Below are 20,219 nucleotides of genomic sequence, written 5' to 3' on the forward strand. Positions count from 1 at the left end.
TTGTGGGGCTCTGACCAGGTTCTGTTACCCAGAATCCTTTGCAAACCTCAAATTTTGGCTAAACAAACGTATTTTCCTCATATTTCAGTGACAGAAAGTCCTGGAATCTGAGAGGAGCAACAAATTTCCTTCCACCCAGCGTTCCCCAAAGTCTCCCAATAAAAATGATACCTTACTTGTGTGGGTAGGCCTAGCGCCTGCGACAGGATATGCCCCAAAACACAACGTGGACACATCACAGAAAACAGAGCTGTTTTTTGCAAAGTGCCTACCTGTAGATTTTGGCCTCTAGCTCAGCCGGCACCTAGGGAAACCTACCAAACCTGTGCATTTTTGAAAACTAGAGACCTAGGGGAATCCAAGATGGTGTGACTTGTGGGGCTCTGCCCAGGTTCAGGTACACAGAATCCTTTGCAAACCTCAAATTTTGGCAAAAAAAATGCATTTTCCTCATATTTCGGTGACAGAAAGTTCTGGAATCTGAGAGGAGCCACAAATTTCCTTCCACCCAGCGTTCCCCCAAGTCACCCAATACAAATGATACTTCACTTGTGTGGGTAGGCCTAGTGCCCGCGACAGGATATGCCCCAAAACACAACGTCGACACATCACAGAAAACAGAGCTGTTTTTTGCAAAGTGCCTACCTGTAGATTTTGGCCTCTAGCTCAGCCGGCACCTAGGGAAACCTACAAAACCTGTGCATTTTTGAAAACTAGAGACCTAGGGGAATCCAAGATGGGGTGACTTGTGGGGCTCTGACCAGGTTCTGTTACCCAGAATCCTTTGCAAACCTCAAATTTTGGCTAAAAAAACGCATTTTCCTCACATTTCAGTGACAGAAAGTCCTGGAATCTGAGAGGAACAACAAATTTCCTTCCACCCAGCGTTCCCCAAAGTCTCCCAATAAAAATGATACCTTACTTGTGTGGGTAGGCCTAGCGCCTGCGACAGGATATGCCCCAAAACACAACGTGGACACATCACAGAAAACAGAGCTGTTTTTTGCAAAGTGCCTACCTGTAGATTTTGGCCTCTAGCTCAGCCGGCACCTAGGGAAACCTACAAAACCTGTGCATTTTTGAAAACTAGAGACCTAGGGGAATCCAAGATGGTGTGACTTGTGGGGCTCTGCCCAGGTTCAGGTACCCAGAATCCTTTGCAAACCTCAAATTTTGGCTAAAAGAAATGCATTTTCCTCACATTTCGGTGACAGAAAGTTCTGGAATCTGAGAGGAGCCACAAATTTCCTTCCACCCAGCGTTCCCCCAAGTCTCCCGATAAAAATGATACCTCAGTTGTGTGGGTAGGCCTAGCGGCCGCGACATGAGACGCCCCAGAACACAACGTGGACACATCCCATTTTTTTAAAGAAAACAGAGCTGTTTTTTGCAAAGTGCCTACCTGTAGATTTTGGCCTCTAGCTCAGCCGGCACCTAGGGAAACCTACCAAACCTGTGCATTTTTAAAAACTAGAGACCTAGGGGAATCCAAGATGGGGTGACTTGTGGGGCTCTGACCAGGTTCTGTTACCCAGAATCCTTTGCAAACCTCAAATTTTGGCTAAAATACGCATTTTCCTCACATTTCGGTGACAGAAAGTTCTGGAATCTGAGAGGAGCCACAAATTTCCTTCCACCCAGTGTTCCCCTAAGTCTCCCGATAAAAATGATACCTCACTTGTGTGGGTAGGCCTAGCGCCCGCAACAGGATATGCCCCAAAACACAACGTGGACACATCACAGAAAACAGAGCTGTTTTTTGCAAAGTGCCTACCTGTAGATTTTGGCCTCTAGCTCAGCCGGCACCTAGGGAAACCTACTAAACCTGTGCATTTTTAAAAACTAGAGACCTAGGGGAATCCAAGATGGGGTGACTTGTGGGGCTCTGACCAGATTCTGTTACCCAGAATCCTTTGCAAACCTCAAATTTTGGCTAAACAAATCGCATTTTCCTCACATTTCGGTGACAGAAAGTTCTGGAATCTGAGAGGAGCCACAAATTTCCTTCCACCCAGCGTTCACCTAAGTCTCCCGATTTAAATGATACCTCACTTGTGTGGGTAGGCCCAGCGACTGCGACAGGATATGCCCCAAAACACAACGTGGAGACATCACAGAAAACAGAGCTGTTTTTTGCAAAGTGCCTACCTGTAGATTTTGGCCTGTAGCTCAGCCGGCACCTAGGGAAACCTACCAAACCTGTGCATTTTTAAAATCTAGAGACCTAGGGGAATCCAAGATGGGGTGACTTGTGGGGCTCTGCCCAGGTTCTGGTACACAGAATCCTTTGCAAACCTCAAATTTTGGCTAAAAAAATGCATTTTCCTCACATTTCGGTGACAGAAAGTTCTAGAATCTGAGAGGAGCCACAAATTTCCTTCCACCCAGCGTTCCCCCAAGTCACCCAATACAAATGATACTTCACTTGTGTGGGTAGGCCTAGTGCCCGCGACAGGATATGCCCCAAAACACAACGTCGACACATCACAGAAAACAGAGCTGTTTTTTGCAAAGTGCCTACCTGTAGATTTTGGCCTCTAGCTCAGCCGGCACCTAGGGAAACCTACAAAACCTTTGCATTTTTGAAAACTAGAGACCTAGGGGAATCCAAGATGGGGTGACTTGTGGGGCTCTGACCAGGTTCTGTTACCCAGAATCCTTTGCAAACCTCAAATTTTGGCTAAAAAAATGTATTTTCCTCACATTTCAGTGACAGAAAGTCCTGGAATCTGAGAGGAGCAACAAATTTCCTTCCACCCAGCGTTCCCCAAAGTCTCCCAATAAAAATGATACCTTACTTGTGTGGGTAGGCCTAGCGCCTGCGACAGGATATGCCCCAAAACACAACGTGGACACATCACAGAAAACAGAGCTGTTTTTTGCAAAGTGCCTACCTGTAGATTTTGGCCTCTAGCTCAGCCGGCACCTAGGGAAACCTACCAAACCTGTGCATTTTTAAAAACTAGAGACCTAGGGGAATCCAAGATGGGGTGACTTGTGGGGCTCTGACCAGGTTCTGTTACCCAGAATCATTTGCAAACCTCAAATTTTGGCTAAAAAACGCATTTTCCTCACATTTCGGTGACAGAAAGTTCTGGAATCTGAGAGGAGCCACAAATTTCCTTCCACCCAGTGTTCCCCTAAGTCTCCCGATAGAAAATGATACCTCACTTGTGTGGGTAGGCCTAGCGCCCGCGACAGGATATGCCCCAAAACACAACGTGGACACATCACAGAAAACAGAGCTGTTTTTTGCAAAGTGCCTACCTGTAGATTTTGGCCTCTAGCTCAGCCGGCACCTAGGGAAACCTACTAAACCTGTGCATTTTTAAAAACTAGAGACCTAGGGGAATCCAAGATGGGGTGACTTGTGGGGCTCTGCCCAGGTTCTGGTACCCAGAATCCTTTGCAAACCTCAAATTTTGGCTAAACAAATCGCATTTTCCTCACATTTCGGTGACAGAAAGTTCTGGAATCTGAGAGGAGCCACAAATTTCCTTCCACCCAGCGTTCACCTAAGTCTCCCGATTTAAATGATACCTCACTTGTGTGGGTAGGGCCAGCGACTGCGACAGGATATGCCCCAAAACACAACGTGGAGACATCACAGAAAACAGAGCTGTTTTTTGCAAAGTGCCTACCTGTAGATTTTGGCCTGTAGCTCAGCCGGCACCTAGGGAAACCTACCAAACCTGTGCATTTTTAAAATCTAGAGACCTAGGGGAATCCAAGATGGGGTGACTTGTGGGGCTCTGCCCAGGTTCTGGTACACAGAATCCTTTGCAAATCTCAAATTTTGGCTAAAAAAATGCATTTTCCTCAAATTTCGGTGACAGAAAGTTCTAGAATCTGAGAGGAGCCACAAATTTCCTTCCACCCAGCGTTCCCCCAAGTCACCCAATACAAATGATACTTCACTTGTGTGGGTAGGCCTAGTGCCCGCGACAGGATATGCCCCAAAACACAACGTCGACACATCACAGAAAACAGAGCTGTTTTTTGCAAAGTGCCTACCTGTAGATTTTGGCCTCTAGCTCAGCCGGCACCTAGGGAAACCTACAAAACCTTTGCATTTTTGAAAACTAGAGACCTAGGGGAATCCAAGATGGGGTGACTTGTGGGGCTCTGACCAGGTTCTGTTACCCAGAATCCTTTGCAAACCTCAAATTTTGGCTAAAAAAACGTATTTTCCTCACATTTCAGTGACAGAAAGTCCTGGAATCTGAGAGGAGCAACAAATTTCCTTCCACCCAGCATTCCCCAAAGTCTCCCAATAAAAATTATACCTTACTTGTGTGGGTAGGCCTAGCGCCTGAGACAGGATATGCCCCAAAACACAACGTGGACACATCACAGAAAACAGAGCTGTTTTTTTCAAAGTGCCTACCTGTAGATTTTGGCCTCTAGCTCAGCCGGCACCTAGGGAAACCTACCAAACCTGTGCATTATTAAAAACTAGAGACCTAGGGGAATCCAAGATGGGGTGACTTGTGGGGCTCTGACCAGGTTCTGTTACCCAGAATCATTTGCAAACCTCAAATTTTGGCTAAAAAACGCATTTTCCTCACATTTCGGTGACAGAAAGTTCTGGAATCTGAGAGGAGCCACAAATTTCCTTCCACCCAGTGTTCCCCTAAGTCTCCCGATAAAAATGATACCTCACTTGTGTGGGTAGGCCTAGCGCCCGCGACAGGATATGCCCCAAAACACAACGTGGACACATCACAGAAAACAGAGCTGTTTTTTGCAAAGTGCCTACCTGTAGATTTTGGCCTCTAGCTCAGCCGGCACCTAGGGAAACCTACTAAACCTGTGCATTTTTAAAAACTAGAGACCTAGGGGAATCCAAGATGGGGTGACTTGTGGGGCTCTGCCCAGGTTCTGGTACCCAGAATCCTTTGCAAACCTCAAATTTTGGCTGAAAAAATGCATTTTCCTCACATTTCGGTGACAGAAAGTTCTAGAATCTGAGAGGAGCCACAAATTTCCTTCCACCCAGCGTTCCCCCAAGTCACCCAATACAAATGATACTTCACTTGTGTGGGTAGGCCTAGTGCCCGCGACAGGATATGCCCCAAAACACAACGTCGACACATCACAGAAAACAGAGCTGTTTTTTGCAAAGTGCCTACCTGTAGATTTTGGCCTCTAGCTCAGCCGGCACCTAGGGAAACCTACAAAACCTTTGCATTTTTGAAAACTAGAGACCTAGGGGAATCCAAGATGGGGTGACTTGTGGGGCTCTGACCAGGTTCTGTTACCCAGAATCCTTTGCAAACCTCAAATTTTGGCTAAAAAAACGTATTTTCCTCACATTTCAGTGACAGAAAGTCCTGGAATCTGAGAGGAGCAACAAATTTCCTTCCACCCAGCGTTCCCCAAAGTCTCCCAATAAAAATGATACCTTACTTGTGTGGGTAGGCCTAGCGCCTGCGACAGGATATTCCCCAAAACACAACGTGGACACATCACAGAAAACAGAGCTGTTTTTTGCAAAGTGCCTACCTGTAGATTTTGGCCTCTAGCTCAGCCGGCACCTAGGGAAACCTACTAAACCTGTGCATTTTTAAAAACTAGAGACCTAGGGGAATCCAAGATGGTGTGACTTGTGGGGCTCTGCCCAGGTTCAGGTACACAGAATCCTTTGCAAACCTCAAATTTTGGCAAAAAAAATGCATTTTCCTCATATTTCGGTGACAGAAAGTTCTGGAATCTGAGAGGAGCCACAAATTTCCTTCCACCCAGCGTTCCCCAAAGTCAGCCAATACAAATGATACTTCACTTGTGTGGGTAGGCCTAGTGCCCGCGACAGGATATGCCCCAAAACACAAAGTCGACACATCACAGAAAACAGAGCTGTTTTTTGCAAAGTGCCTACCTGTAGATTTTGGCCTCTAGCTCAGCCGGCACCTAGGGAAACCTACAAAACCTGTGCATTTTTGAAAACTAGAGACCTAGGGGAATCCAAGATGGGGTGACTTGTGGGGCTCTGACCAGGTTCTGTTACCCAGAATCCTTTGCAAACCTCAAATTTTGGCTAAAAAAACGCATTTTCCTCACATTTCAGTGACAGAAAGTCCTGGAATCTGAGAGGAGCAACAAATTTCCTTCCACCCAGCGTTCCCCAAAGTCTCCCAATAAAAATGATCCCTTACTTGTGTGGGTAGGCCTAGCGCCTGCGACAGGATATGCCCCAAAACACAACGTGGACACATCACAGAAAACAGAGCTGTTTTTTGCAAAGTGCCTACCTGTAGATTTTGGCCTCTAGCTCAGCCGGCACCTAGGGAAACCTACCAAACCTGTTCATTTTTGAAAACTAGAGACCTAGGGGAATCCAAGATGGTGTGACTTGTGGGGCTCTGCCCAGGTTTAGGTACCCAGAATCCTTTGCAAACCTCAAATTTTGGCAAAAAAAATGCATTTTCCTCATATTTCGGTGACAGAAAGTTCTGGAATCTGAGAGGAGCCACAAATTTCCTTCCACCCAGCGTTCCCCCAAGTCTCCCGATACAAATGATACCTCACTTCTGTGGGTAGACCTAGCGCCCGCGACAGGATATGCCCCAAAACATAACGTGGACACATCACAGAAAACAGAGCTGTTTTTTGCAAAGTGCCTACCTGTAGATATTGGCCTCTAGCTCAGCCGGCACCTAGGGAAACCTACCAAACCTGTGCATTTTTGAAAACTAGAGACCTAGGGGAATCCAAGATGGGGTGACTTGTGGGGCTCTGACCAGGTTCTGTTACCCAGAATCCTTTGCAAACCTCAAATTTTGGCCAAAAAAACGCATTTTCCTCACATTTCAGTGACAGAAAGTCCTGGAATCTGAGAGGAGCAACAAATTTCCTTCCACCCAGCGTTCCCCAAAGTCTCCCAATAAAAATGATACCTTACTTGTGTGGGTAGGCCTAGCGCCTGCGACAGGATATGCCCCAAAACACAACGTGGACACATCACAGAAAACAGAGCTGTTTTTTGCAAAGTGCCTACCTGTAGATTTTGGCCTCTAGCTCAGCCGGCACCTAGGGAAACCTACCAAACCTGTGCATTTTTGAAAACTAGAGACCTAGGGGAATCCAAGATGGTGTGACTTGTGGGGCTCTGCCCAGGTTCAGGTACACAGAATCCTTTGCAAACCTCAAATTTTGGCAAAAAAAATGTATTTTCCTCATATTTCGGTGACAGAAAGTTCTGGAATCTGAGAGGAGCCACAAATTTCCTTCCACCCAGCGTTCCCCCAAGTCACCCAATACAAATGATACTTCACTTGTGTGGGTAGGCCTAGTGCCCGCGACAGGATATGCCCCAAAACACAACGTCGACACATCACAGAAAACAGAGCTGTTTTTTGCAAAGTGCCTACCTGTAGATTTTGGCCTCTAGCTCAGCCGGCACCTAGGGAAACCTACAAAACCTGTGCATTTTTTAAAACTAGAGACCTAGGGGAATCCAAGATGGGGTGACTTGTGGGGCTCTGACCAGGTTCTGTTACCCAGAATCCTTTGCAAACCTCAAATTTTGGCTAAAAAAACGCATTTTCCTCACATTTCAGTGACAGAAAGTCCTGGAATCTGAGAGGAGCAACAAATTTCCTTCCACCCAGCGTTCCCCAAAGTCTCCCAATAAAAATGATACCTTACTTGTGTGGGTAGGCCTAGCGCCTGTGACAGGATATGCCCCAAAACACAACGTGGACACATCACAGAAAACAGAGCTGTTTTTTGCAAAGTGCCTACCTGTAGATTTTGGCCTCTAGCTCAGCCGGCACCTAGGGAACACTACCAAACCTGTGCATTTTTGAAAACTAGAGACCTAGGGGAATCCAAGATGGTGTGACTTGTGGGGCTCTGCCCAGGTTCAGGTACCCAGAATCCTTTGCAAACCTCAAATTTTGGCAAAAAAAATGCATTTTCCTCATATTTCGGTGACAGAAAGTTCTGGAATCTGAGAGGAGCCACAAATTTCCTTCCACCCAGCGTTCCCCCAAGTCTCCCGATACAAATGATACCTCACTTGTGTGGGTAGACCTAGCGCCCGCGACAGGATATGCCCCAAAACATAACGTTGACACATCACAGAAAACAGAGCTGTTTTTTGCAAAGTGCCTACCTGTAGATTTTGGCCTCTAGCTCAGCCGGCACCTAGGGAAACCTACCAAACTTGTGCTTTTTTGAAAACTAGAGACCTAGGGGAATCCACGATGGGGTGACTTGTGGGGCTCTGACCAGGTTCTGTTACCCAGAATGCTTTGCAAACCTCAAATTGTGGCTAAAAAAACACATTTTCCTCACATTTCGGTGACAGAAAGTTCTAGAATCTGAGAGGAGCCACAAATTTCCTTCCACCCAGCGTTCCCCTAAGTCTCCTGATAAAAATGATACCTCACTTGTGTGGGTAGGATTAGCGCCCGCGACAGGATATGCCCCAAAACACAACGTGGACACATCACAGAAAACAGAGCAGTTTTTTGCAAATTGCCTACCTGTAGATTTTGGTCTCTACCTCAGCCGGCACCTAGGGAAACCTACCAAACCTGTACATTTTTGAAAACTAGAGACCTAGGGGAATCCAAGATGGGGTGACTTGTGGGTCTCTGACCAGGTTCTATTACCCAGAATCCTTTGCAAACCTCAAATTTTGGCTAAAAGAAATGCATTTTCCTCACATTTCGGTGACAGAAAGTTCTGGAATCTGAGAGGAGCCACAAATTTCCTTCCACCCAGCGTTCCCCCAAGTCTCCCGATAAAAATGATACCTCAGTTGTGTGGGTAGGCCTAGCGGCCGCGACATAGGACACCCCAGAACACAACGTGGACACATCCCATTTTTTAAAAGAAAACAGAGCTGTTTTTTGCAAAGTGCCTACCTGTAGATTTTGGCCTCTAGCTCAGCCGGCACCTAGGGAAAACTACCAAACCTGTGCATTTTTGAAAACTAGAGACCTAGGGGAATCCAAGATGGGGTGACTTGTGGGGCTCTGACCAGGTTCTGTTACCCAGAATCCTTTGCAAACCTCAAATTTTGGCTAAAAGAAATGCATTTTCCTCACATTTCGGTGACAGAAAGTTCTGGAATCTGAGAGGAGCCACAAATTTCCTTCCACCCAGCGTTCCCCCAAGTCTCCCGATAAAAATGATACCTCAGTTGTGTGGGTAGGCCTAGCGGCCGCGACATGAGACGCCCCAGAACACAACGTGGACACATCCCATTTTTTTAAAGAAAACAGCTGTTTTTTGCAAAGTGCCTACCTGTAGATTTTGGCCTCTAGCTCAGCCGGCACCTAGGGAAACCTACCAAACCTGTGCATTTTTGAAAACTAGAGACCTAGGGGAATCCAAGATGGGGTGACTTGTGGGGCTCTGACCAGGTTCTTTTACCCAGAATCCTTTGCAAACCTCAAATTTTGTCTAAAAAATGCATTTTCCTCACATTTCGGTGACAGAAAGTTCTGGAATCTGAGAGGAGCCACAAATTTCCTTCCACCCAGCGTTCCCCTAAGTCTCCCGATAAAAATGATACCTCACTTGTGTGGGTAGGCCTAGCGCCCGTGACAGGATATGCCCCAAAACAAAACGTTTACACATCACAGAAAACAGAGCTGTTTTTTGCAAAGTGCCTACCTGTAGATTTTGGCCTCTAGCTCAGCCGGCACCTAGGGAAACCTACTAAACCTGTGCATTTTTGAAAACTAGAGACCTAGGGGAATCCAAGATGGGGTGACTTGTGGGGCTCTGACCAGGTTCTGTTACCCAGAATCCTTTGCAAACCTCAAATTTTGGCTAAAAGAAATGCATTTTCCTCACATTTCGGTGACAGAAAGCTCTGGAATCTGAGAGGAGCCACAAATTTCCTTCCACCCTGCGTTCCCCCAAGTCTCCCGATAAAAATGATACCTCAGTTGTGTGGGTAGGCCTAGCGGCTGCGACAAAAGACGCCCCAAAACACAACGTGGACACATCCCATTTTTTTAAAGAAAACAGAGCTGTTTTTTGCCAAGTGCCTACCTGTAGATTTTGGCCTCTAGCTCAGCCGGCACCTAGGGAAACCTACCAAACCTGTGCATTTTTTAAAACTAGAGACCTAGGGGAATCCAAGATGGGGTGACTTGTGGGGCTCTGACCAGGTTCTGGTACCCAGATTCCTTTGCAAACCTCAAATTTTGGCTAAAAAAATGCATTTTCGCCACATTTCGGTGACAGAAAGTTCTACAATCTGAGAGGAGCCACAAATTTCCTTCCACCCAGCGTTCCCCCAAGTCTCCCGATACAAAAGATACCTCACTTGTGTGGGTAGGCCTAGCGCCCGCGACAGGATATGCCCCAAAACACAACGTGGACACATCACAGAAAACAGAGCTGTTTTTTGCAAAGTGCCTACCTGTAGATTTTGGCCTCTAGCTCAGCCGGCACCTAGGGAAACCTACCAAACCTGTGCATTTTTGAAAACTAGAGACCTAGGGGAATCCAAGATGGGGTGACTTGTGGGGCTCTGACCAGGTTCTGTTACCCAGAATCCTTTGCAAACCTCAAATTTTGGCTAAAAGAAATGCATTTTCCTCACATTTCGGTGACAGAAAGTTCTGGAATCTGAGAGGAGCCACAAATTTCCTTCCACCGAGCGTTCCCACAAGTCTCCCGATGAAAATGATACCTCAGTTGTGTGGGTAGGCCTAGCGGCCGCAACATGAAACGCCCCAGAATACAACATGGACACATCCCATTTTTTTAAAGAAAACAGAGGTGTTTTTTATAAAGTGCCTACCTGTAGATTTTGGCCTCTAGCTCAGCCGGCACCTAGGGAAACCTACCAAACCTGTGCATTTTTGAAAACTAGAGACCTAGGGGAATCCAAGATGGGGTGACTTGTGGGGCTCTGACCAGGTTCTGTTACCCAGAATCCTTTGCAAACCTCAAATTTTGGCTAAAAGAAATGCATTTTCCTCACATTTCGGTGACAGAAAGTTCTGGAATCTGAGAGGAGCCACAAATTTCCTTCCACCCAGCGTTCCCCCAAGTCTCCTGATAAAAATTATACCTCAGTTGTGTGGGTAGGCCTAGCGGCCGCGACATGAGACGCCCCAGAACACAACGTGGACACATCCCATTTTTTTAAAGAAAACAGAGCTGTTTTTTGCAAAGTGCCTACCTGTAGATTTTGGCCTCTAGCTCAGCCGGCACCTAGGGAAACCTACCAAACCTGTGCATTTTTGAAAACTAGAGACCTAGGGGAATCCAAGATGGGGTGACTTGTGGGGCTCTGACCAGGTTCTGTTACCCAGAATCCTTTGCAAACCTCAAATTTTGGCTAAAAAACACATTTTCCTCACATTTCGGTGACAGAAAGTTCTGGAATCTGAGAGGAGCCACAAATTTCCTTCCACCCAGTGTTCCCCTAAGTCTCCCGATAAAAATTATACCTCACTTGTGTGGGTAGGCCTGGCGCCCGCGACAGGATATGCCCCAAAACACAACGTGGACACATCACAGAAAACAGAGCTGTTTTTTGCAAAGTGCCTACCTGTAGATTTTGGCCTCTAGCTCAGCCGGCACCTAGGGAAACCTACTAAACCTGTGCATTTTTTAAAACTAGAGACCTAGGGGAATCCAAGATGGGGTGACTTGTGGGGCTCTGACCAGGTTCTGTTACCCAGAATCCTTTGCAAACCTCAAATTTTGGCTAAAAGAAATGCATTTTCCTCACATTTCGGTGACAGAAAGTTCTGGAATCTGAGAGGAGCCACAAATTTGCTTCCACCCTGCGTTCCCCCAAGTCTCCCGATAAAAATGATACCTCGGTTGTGTGGGTAGGCCTAGCGGCTGCGACAAAAGACGCCCCAAAACACAACGTGGACACATCCCATTTTTTTAAAGAAAACAGAGCTGTTTTTTGCCAAGTGCCTACCTGTAGATTTTGGCCTCTAGCTCAGCCGGCACCTAGGGAAACCTTCCAAACCTGTGCATTTTTGAAAACGAGAGACCTAGGGGAATCCAAGATGGGGTGACTTGTGGGGCTCTGACCAGATTCTTTTACCCAGAATCCTTTGCAAACCTCAAATTTTGGCTAAAAAAATCGCATTTTCCTCACATTTCGGTGACAGAAAGTTCTGGAATCTGAGAGGAGCCACAAATTTCCTTCCACCCAGCGTTCCCCTAAGTCTCCCGATTAAAATGATACCTCACTTGTGTGGGTAGGCCCAGCGACTGCGACAGGATATGCCCCAAAACACAACGTGGAGACATCACAGAAAACAGAGCTGTTTTTTGCAAAGTGCCTACCTGTAGATTTTGGCCTCTAGCTCAGCCGGCAGCTAGGGAAACCTACCAAACCTGTGCATTTTTAAAATCTAGAGACCTAGGGGAATCCAAGATGGGGTGACTTGTGGGGCTCTGCCCAGGTTCTGGTACCCAGAATCCTTTGCAAACCTCAAATTTTGGCTAAAAAAATGCATTTTCCTCACATTTCGGTGACAGAAAGTTCTAGAATCTGAGAGGAGCCACAAATTTCCTTACACCCAGCGTTCCCCCAAGTCACCCAATACAAATGATACTTCACTTGTGTGGGTAGGCCTAGTGCCCGCGACAGGATATGCCCCAAAACACAACGTCGACACATCACAGAAAACAGAGCTGTTTTTTGCAAAGTGCCTACCTGTAGATTTTGGCCTCTAGCTCAGCCGGCACCTAGGGAAACCTACGAAACCTGTGCATTTTTGAAAACGAGAGACCTAGGGGAATCCAAGATGGGGTGACTTGTGGGGCTCTGACCAGGTTCTGTTACCCAGAATCCTTTGCAAACCTCAAATTTTGGCTAAAAAAACACATTTTCCTCACATTTCAGTGACAGAAAGTCCTGGAATCTGAGAGGAGCAACAAATTTCCTTCCACCCAGCGTTCCCCAAAGTCTCCCAATAAAAATGATACCTTACTTGTGTGGGTAGGCCTAGCGCCTGCGACAGGATATGCCCCAAAACACAACGTGGACACATCACAGAAAACAGAGCTGTTTTTTGCAAAGTGCCTACCTGTAGATTTTGGCCTCTAGCTCAGCCGGCACCTAGGGAAACCTACCAAACCTGTGCATTTTTTAAAACTAGAGACCTAGGGGAATCCAAGATGGTGTGACTTGTGGGGCTCTGCCCAGGTTCAGGTACCCAGAATCCTTTGCAAACCTCAAATTTTGGCAAAAAAAATGCATTTTCCTCATATTTCGGTGACAGAAAGTTCTGGAATCTGAGAGGAGCCACAAATTTCCTTCCACCCAGCGTTCCCCCAAGTCTCCCGATACAAATGATACCTCACTTGTGTGGGTAGACCTAGCGCCCGCGACAGGATATGCCCCAAAACATAACGTGGACACATCACAGAAAACAGAGCTGTTTTTTGCAAAGTGCCTTCCTGTAGATTTTGGCCTCTAGCTCAGCCGGCACCTAGGGAAACTTACCAAACATGTGCATTTTTGAAAACTAGAGGGCTAGGGGAATCCAGGATGGGGTGACTTGTGGGGCTCTGACCAGGTTCTGTTACCCAGAATCCTTTGCAAACCTCAAATATTGGCTAAAAAATTGCATTTTCCTAACATTTCGGTGACAGAAAGTTCTGGAATCTGAGAGGAGCCACAAATTTCCTTCCACCCAGCGTTCCCCTAAGTCTCCCGATAAAAATGATACCTCACTTGTGTGGGTAGGCCTAGCGACTGCGACAGGATATGCCCCAAAACACAACGTGGAGACATCACAGAAAACAGAGCTGTTTTTTGCAAAGTGCCTACCTGTAGATTTTGGCCTCTAGCTCAGCCGGCACCTAGGGAAACCTACCAAACCTGTGCATTTTTGAAAACTAGAGACCTAGGGGAATCCAAGATGGGGTGACTTGTGGGGCTCTGACTAGGTTCTGTTACCCAGAATCCTTTGCAAACCTCAAATTTTGGCTAAAAGAAATGCATTTTCCTCACATTTCGGTGACAGAAAGTTCTGGAATCTGAGAGGAGCCACAAATTTCCTTCCACCCTGCGTTCCCCCAAGTCTCCCGATAAAAATGATACCTCAGTTGTGTGGGTAGGCCTAGCGGCTGCGACAAAAGACGCCCCAAAACACAACGTGGACACATCCCATTTTTTTAAAGAAAACAGAGCTGTTTTTCACCAAGTGCCTACCTGTAGATTTTGGCCTCTAGCTCAGCCGGCACCTAGGGAAACCTACCAAACCTGTGCATTTTTTAAAACTAGAGACCTAGGGGAATCCAAGATGGGGTGACTTGTGGGGCTCTGACCAGGTTCTGGTACCCAGATTCCTTTGCAAACCTCAAATTTTGGCTAAAAAAATGCATTTTCGCCACATTTCGGTGACAGAAAGTTCTAGAATCTGAGAGGAGCCACAAATTTCCTTCCACCCAGCGTTCCCCCAAGTCTCCCGATACAAAAGATACCTCACTTGTGTGGGTAGGCCTAGCGCCCGCGACAGGATATGCCCCAAAACACAACATGGACACATCACAGAAAACAGAGCTGTTTTTTGCAAAGTGCCTACCTGTAGATTTTGGCCTCTAGCTCAGCCGGCACCTAGGGAAACCTACCAAACCTGTGCATTTTTGAAAACTAGAGACCTAGGGGAATCCAAGATGGGGTGACTTGTGGGGCTCTGACCAGGTTCTGTTACCCAGAATCCTTTGCAAACCTCAAATTTTGGCTAAAAGAAATGCATTTTCCTCACATTTCGGTGACAGAAAGTTCTGGAATCTAAGAGGAGCCACAAATTTCCTTCCACCCAGCGTTCCCACAAGTCTCCCGATAAAAATGATACCTCAGTTGTGTGGGTAGGCCTAGCGGCCGCGACATGAAACGCCCCAGAATACAACATGGACACATCCCATTTTTTTAAAGAAAACAGAGGTGTTTTTTATAAAGTGCCTACCTGTAGATTTTGGCCTCTAGCTCAGCCGGCACCTAGGGAAACCTACCAAACCTGTGCATTTTTGAAAACTAGAGACCTAGGGGAATCCAAGATGGGGTGACTTGTGGGGCTCTGACCAGGTTCTGTTACCCAGAATCCTTTGCAAACCTCAAATTTTGGCTAAAAGAAATGCATTTTCCTCACATTTCGGTGACAGAAAGTTCTGGAATCCGAGAAGAGCCACAAATTTCCTTCCACCCAGCGTTCCCCCAAGTCTCCCGATAAAAATGATACCTCAGTTGTGTGGGTAGACCTAGCGGCTGCGACATGACACACCCCAGAACACAACGTGGACACATCCCATTTTTTAAAAGAAAATAGAGCTGTTTTTTGCAAAGTGCCTACCTGTATATTTTGGCCTCTAGCTCAGCCGGCACCTAGGGAAACCTACCAAACCTGTGCATTTTTGAAAACTAGAGACCTAGGGGAATCCAAGATGGGGTGACTTGTGGGTCTCTGACCAGGTTCTGTTACCCAGAATCCTTTGCAAACCTCAAATTTTGGCTAAAAGAAATGCATTTTCCTCACATTTCGGTGACAGAAAGTTCTGGAATCTGAGAGGAGCCACAAATTTCCTTCCACCCAGCGTTCCCCCAAGTCTCCCGATAAAAATTATACCTCAGTTGTGTGGGGAGGCCTAGCGGCCGCGACATGAGACGCCCCAGAACACAACGTGGACACATCCCATTTTTTTAAAGAAAACAGAGCTGTTTTTTGCAAAGTGCCTACCTGTAGATTTTGGCCTCTAGCTCAGCCGGCACCTAGGGAAACCTACCAAACCTGTGCATTTTTGAAAACTAGAGACCTAGGGGAATCCAAGATGGGGTGACTTGTGGGGCTCTGACCAGGTTCTGTTACCCAGAATCCTTTGCAAACCTCAAATTTTGGCTAAAAAACACATTTTCCTCACATTTCGGTGACAGAAAGTTCTGGAATCTGAGAGGAGCCACAAATTTCCTTCCACCCAGTGTTCCCCTAAGTCTCCCGATAAAAATGATACCTCACTTGTGTGGGTAGGCCTGGCGCCCGCGACAGGATATGCCCCAAAACACAACGTGGACACATCACAGAAAACAGAGCTGTTTTTTGCAAAGTGCCTACCTGTAGATTTTGGCCTCTAGCTCAGCCGGCACCTAGGGAAACCTACTAAACCTGTGCATTTTTAAAAACTAGAGACCTAGGGGAATCCAAGATGGGGTGACTTGTGGGGCTCTGACCAGGTTCTGTTACCCAGAATCCATTGCAAACCTCAAATTTTGGCTAAAAGAAATGCATTTTCCTCACATTTCGGTGACAGAAAGTTCTGGAATCTGAGAGGAGCCACAAATTTGCTTCCACCCTGCGTTCCCCCAAGTCTCCCGATAAAAATGATACCTCGGTTGTGTGGGTAGGCCTAGCGGCTGCGACAAAAAACGCCCCAAAACACAACGTGGACACATTCCATTTTTTTAAAGAAAACAGAGCTGTTTTTTGCCAAGTGCCTACCTGTAGATTTTGGCCTCTAGCTCAGCCGGCACCTAGGGAAACCTTCCAAACCTGTGCATTTTTGAAAACGAGAGACCTAGGCGAATCCAAGATGGGGTGACTTGTGGGGCTCTGACCAGATTCTGTTACCCAGAATCCTTTGCAAACCTCAAATTTTGGCTAAAAAAATCGCATTTTCCTCACATTTCGGTGACAGAAAGTTCTGGAATCTTAGAGGAGCCACAAATTTCCTTCCACCCAGCGTTCCCCTAAGTCTCCCGATTAAAATGATACCTCACTTGTGTGGGTAGGCCCAGCGACTGCGACAGGATATGCCCCAAAACACAACGTGGAGACATCACAGAAAACAGAGCTGTTTTTTGCAAAGTGCCTACCTGTAGATTTTGGCCTCTAGCTCAGCCGGCAGCTAGGGAAACCTACCAAACCTGTGCATTTTTAAAATCTAGAGACCTAGGGGAATCCAAGATGGGGTGACTTGTGGGGCTCTGCCCAGGTTCTGGTACCCAGAATCCTTTGCAAACCTCAAATTTTGGCTAAAAAAATGCATTTTCCTCACATTTCGGTGACAGAAAGTTCTAGAATCTGAGAGGAGCCACAAATTTCCTTCCACCCAGCGTTCCCCCAAGTCACCCAATACAAATGATACTTCACTTGTGTGGGTAGGCCTAGTGCCCACGACAGGATATGCCCCAAAACACAACGTCGACACATCACAGAAAACAGAGCTGTTTTTTGCAAAGTGCCTACCTGTAGATTTTGGCCTCTAGCTCAGCCGGCACCTAGGGAAACCTACGAAACCTGTGCATTTTTGAAAACGAGAGACCTTGGGGAATCCAAGATGGGGTGACTTGTGGGGCTCTGACCAGGTTCTGTTACCCAGAATCCTTTGCAAACCTCAAATTTTGGCTAAAAAAACACATTTTCCTCACATTTCAGTGACAGAAAGTCCTGGAATCTGAGAGGAGCAACAAATTTCCTTCCACCCAGCGTTCCCCAAAGTCTCCCAATAAAAATGATACCTTACTTGTGTGGGTAGGCCTAGCGCCTGCGACAGGATATGCCCCAAAACACAACGTGGACACATCACAGAAAACAGAGCTGTTTTTTGCAAAGTGCCTACCTGTAGATTTTGGCCTCTAGCTCAGCCGGCACCTAGGGAAACCTACCAAACCTGTGCATTTTTGAAAACTAGAGACCTAGGGGAATCCAAGATGGTGTGACTTGTGGGGCTCTGCCCAGGTTCAGGTACCCAGAATCCTTTGCAAACCTCAAATTTTTCCTAAAAGAAATGCATTTTCCTCACATTTCGGTGACAGAAAGTTCTGGAATCCGAGAAGAGCCACAAATTTCCTTCCACCCAGCGTTCCCCCAAGTCTCCCGATAAAAATGATACCTCAGTTGTGTGGGTAGGCCTAGCGGCCGCGACATAAGACACCCCAGAACACAACGTGGACACATCCCATTTTTTAAAAGAAAACAGAGCTGTTTTTTGCTAATTGCCTACCTGTAGATTTTGGCCTCTAGCTCAGCCGGCACCTAGGGAAACCTACCAAACCTGTGCATTTTTGAAAACTAGAGACCTAGGGGAATCCAAGATGGGGCGACTTGTGGGGCTCTGACCAGGTTCTGTTACCCAGAATCCTTTGCAAACCTCAAATTTTGGCTAAAAGAAATGCATTTTCCTCACATTTCGGTGACAGAAAGTTCTGGAATCTGAGAGGAGCCACAAATTTCCTTCCACCCAGCGTTCCCCCAAGTCTCCTAATAAAAATGATACCTCAGTTGTGTGGGTAGGCCTAGCGGCCGCGACATGAGACGCCCCATAACACAACGTGGACACATCCCATTTTTTTAAAGAAAACAGAGCTGTTTTTTGCAAAGTGCCTACCTGTAGATTTTGGCCTCTAGCTCAGCCGGCACCTAGGGAAACCTACCAAACCTGTGCATTTTTGAAAACTAGAGACCTAGGGGAATCCAAGATGGGGTGACTTGTGGGGCTCTGACCAGGTTCTGTTACCCAGAATCCTTTGCAAACCTCAAATTTTGGCTAAAAGAAATGCATTTTCCTCACATTTCGGTGACAGAAAGTTCTGGAATCTGAGAGGAGCCACAAATTTCCTTCCACCCAGCGTTCCCCCAAGTCTCCCGATAAAAATGATACCTCAGTTGTGTGGGTAGGCCTAGCGGCCGCGACATTAGATGCCCCAGAACACAACGTGGACACATCCCATTTTTTTAAAGAAAACAGAGCTGTTTTTTGCAAAGTGCCTACCTGTAGATATTGGCCTCTAGCTCAGCCGGCACCTAGGGAAACCTACCAAACCTGTGCATTTTTGAAAACTAGAGACCTAGGGGAATCCAAGATGGGGTGACTTGTGGGGCTCTGATCAGGTTCTGTTACCCAGAATCCTTTGCAAACCTCAAATTTTGGCTAAAAAACGCATTTTCCTCACATTTCGGTGACAGAAAGTTCTGGAATCTGAGAGGAGCCACAAATTTCCTTCCACCCAGTTTTCCCCTAAGTCTCCCGATAAAAATGATACCTCACTTGTGTGGGTAGGCCTAGCGCCCGCGACAGGATATGCCTCAAAACACAACGTGGACACATCACAGAAAACAGAGCTGTTTTTTGCAAAGTGCCTACCTGTAGATTTTGGCCTCTAGCTCAGCCGGCACCTAGGGAAACCTACTAAACCTGTGCATTTTTAAAAACTAGAGACCTAGGGGAATCCAAGATGGGGTGACTTGTGGGGCTCTGACCAGGTTCTGTTACCCAGAATCCATTGCAAACCTCAAATTTTGGCTAAAAGAAATGCATTTTCCTCACATTTCGGTGACAGAAAGTTCTGGAATCTGAGAGGAGCCACAAATTTGCTTCCACCCTGCGTTCCCCCAAGTCTCCCGATAAAAATGATACCTCGGTTGTGTGGGTAGGCCTAGCGGCTGCGACAAAAAACGCCCCAAAACACAACGTGGACACATTCCATTTTTTTAAAGAAAACAGAGCTGTTTTTTGCCAAGTGCCTACCTGTAGATTTTGGCCTCTAGCTCAGCCGGCACCTAGGGAAACCTTCCAAACCTGTGCATTTTTGAAAACGAGAGACCTAGGCGAATCCAAGATGGGGTGACTTGTGGGGCTCTGACCAGATTCTGTTACCCAGAATCCTTTGCAAACCTCAAATTTTGGCTAAAAAAATCGCATTTTCCTCACATTTCGGTGACAGAAAGTTCTGGAATCTTAGAGGAGCCACAAATTTCCTTCCACCCAGCGTTCCCCTAAGTCTCCCGATTAAAATGATACCTCACTTGTGTGGGTAGGCCCAGCGACTGCGACAGGATATGCCCCAAAACACAACGTGGAGACATCACAGAAAACAGAGCTGTTTTTTGCAAAGTGCCTACCTGTAGATTTTGGCCTCTAGCTCAGCCGGCAGCTAGGGAAACCTACCAAACCTGTGCATTTTTAAAATCTAGAGACCTAGGGGAATCCAAGATGGGGTGACTTGTGGGGCTCTGCCCAGGTTCTGGTACCCAGAATCCTTTGCAAACCTCAAATTTTGGCTAAAAAAATGCATTTTCCTCACATTTCGGTGACAGAAAGTTCTAGAATCTGAGAGGAGCCACAAATTTCCTTCCACCCAGCGTTCCCCCAAGTCACCCAATACAAATGATACTTCACTTGTGTGGGTAGGCCTAGTGCCCACGACAGGATATGCCCCAAAACACAACGTCGACACATCACAGAAAACAGAGCTGTTTTTTGCAAAGTGCCTACCTGTA

This window comes from Pleurodeles waltl, unplaced genomic scaffold (genome assembly GCF_031143425.1).
Source record: "Pleurodeles waltl isolate 20211129_DDA unplaced genomic scaffold, aPleWal1.hap1.20221129 scaffold_80, whole genome shotgun sequence".
NCBI lineage: Eukaryota > Metazoa > Chordata > Amphibia > Caudata > Salamandridae > Pleurodeles > Pleurodeles waltl.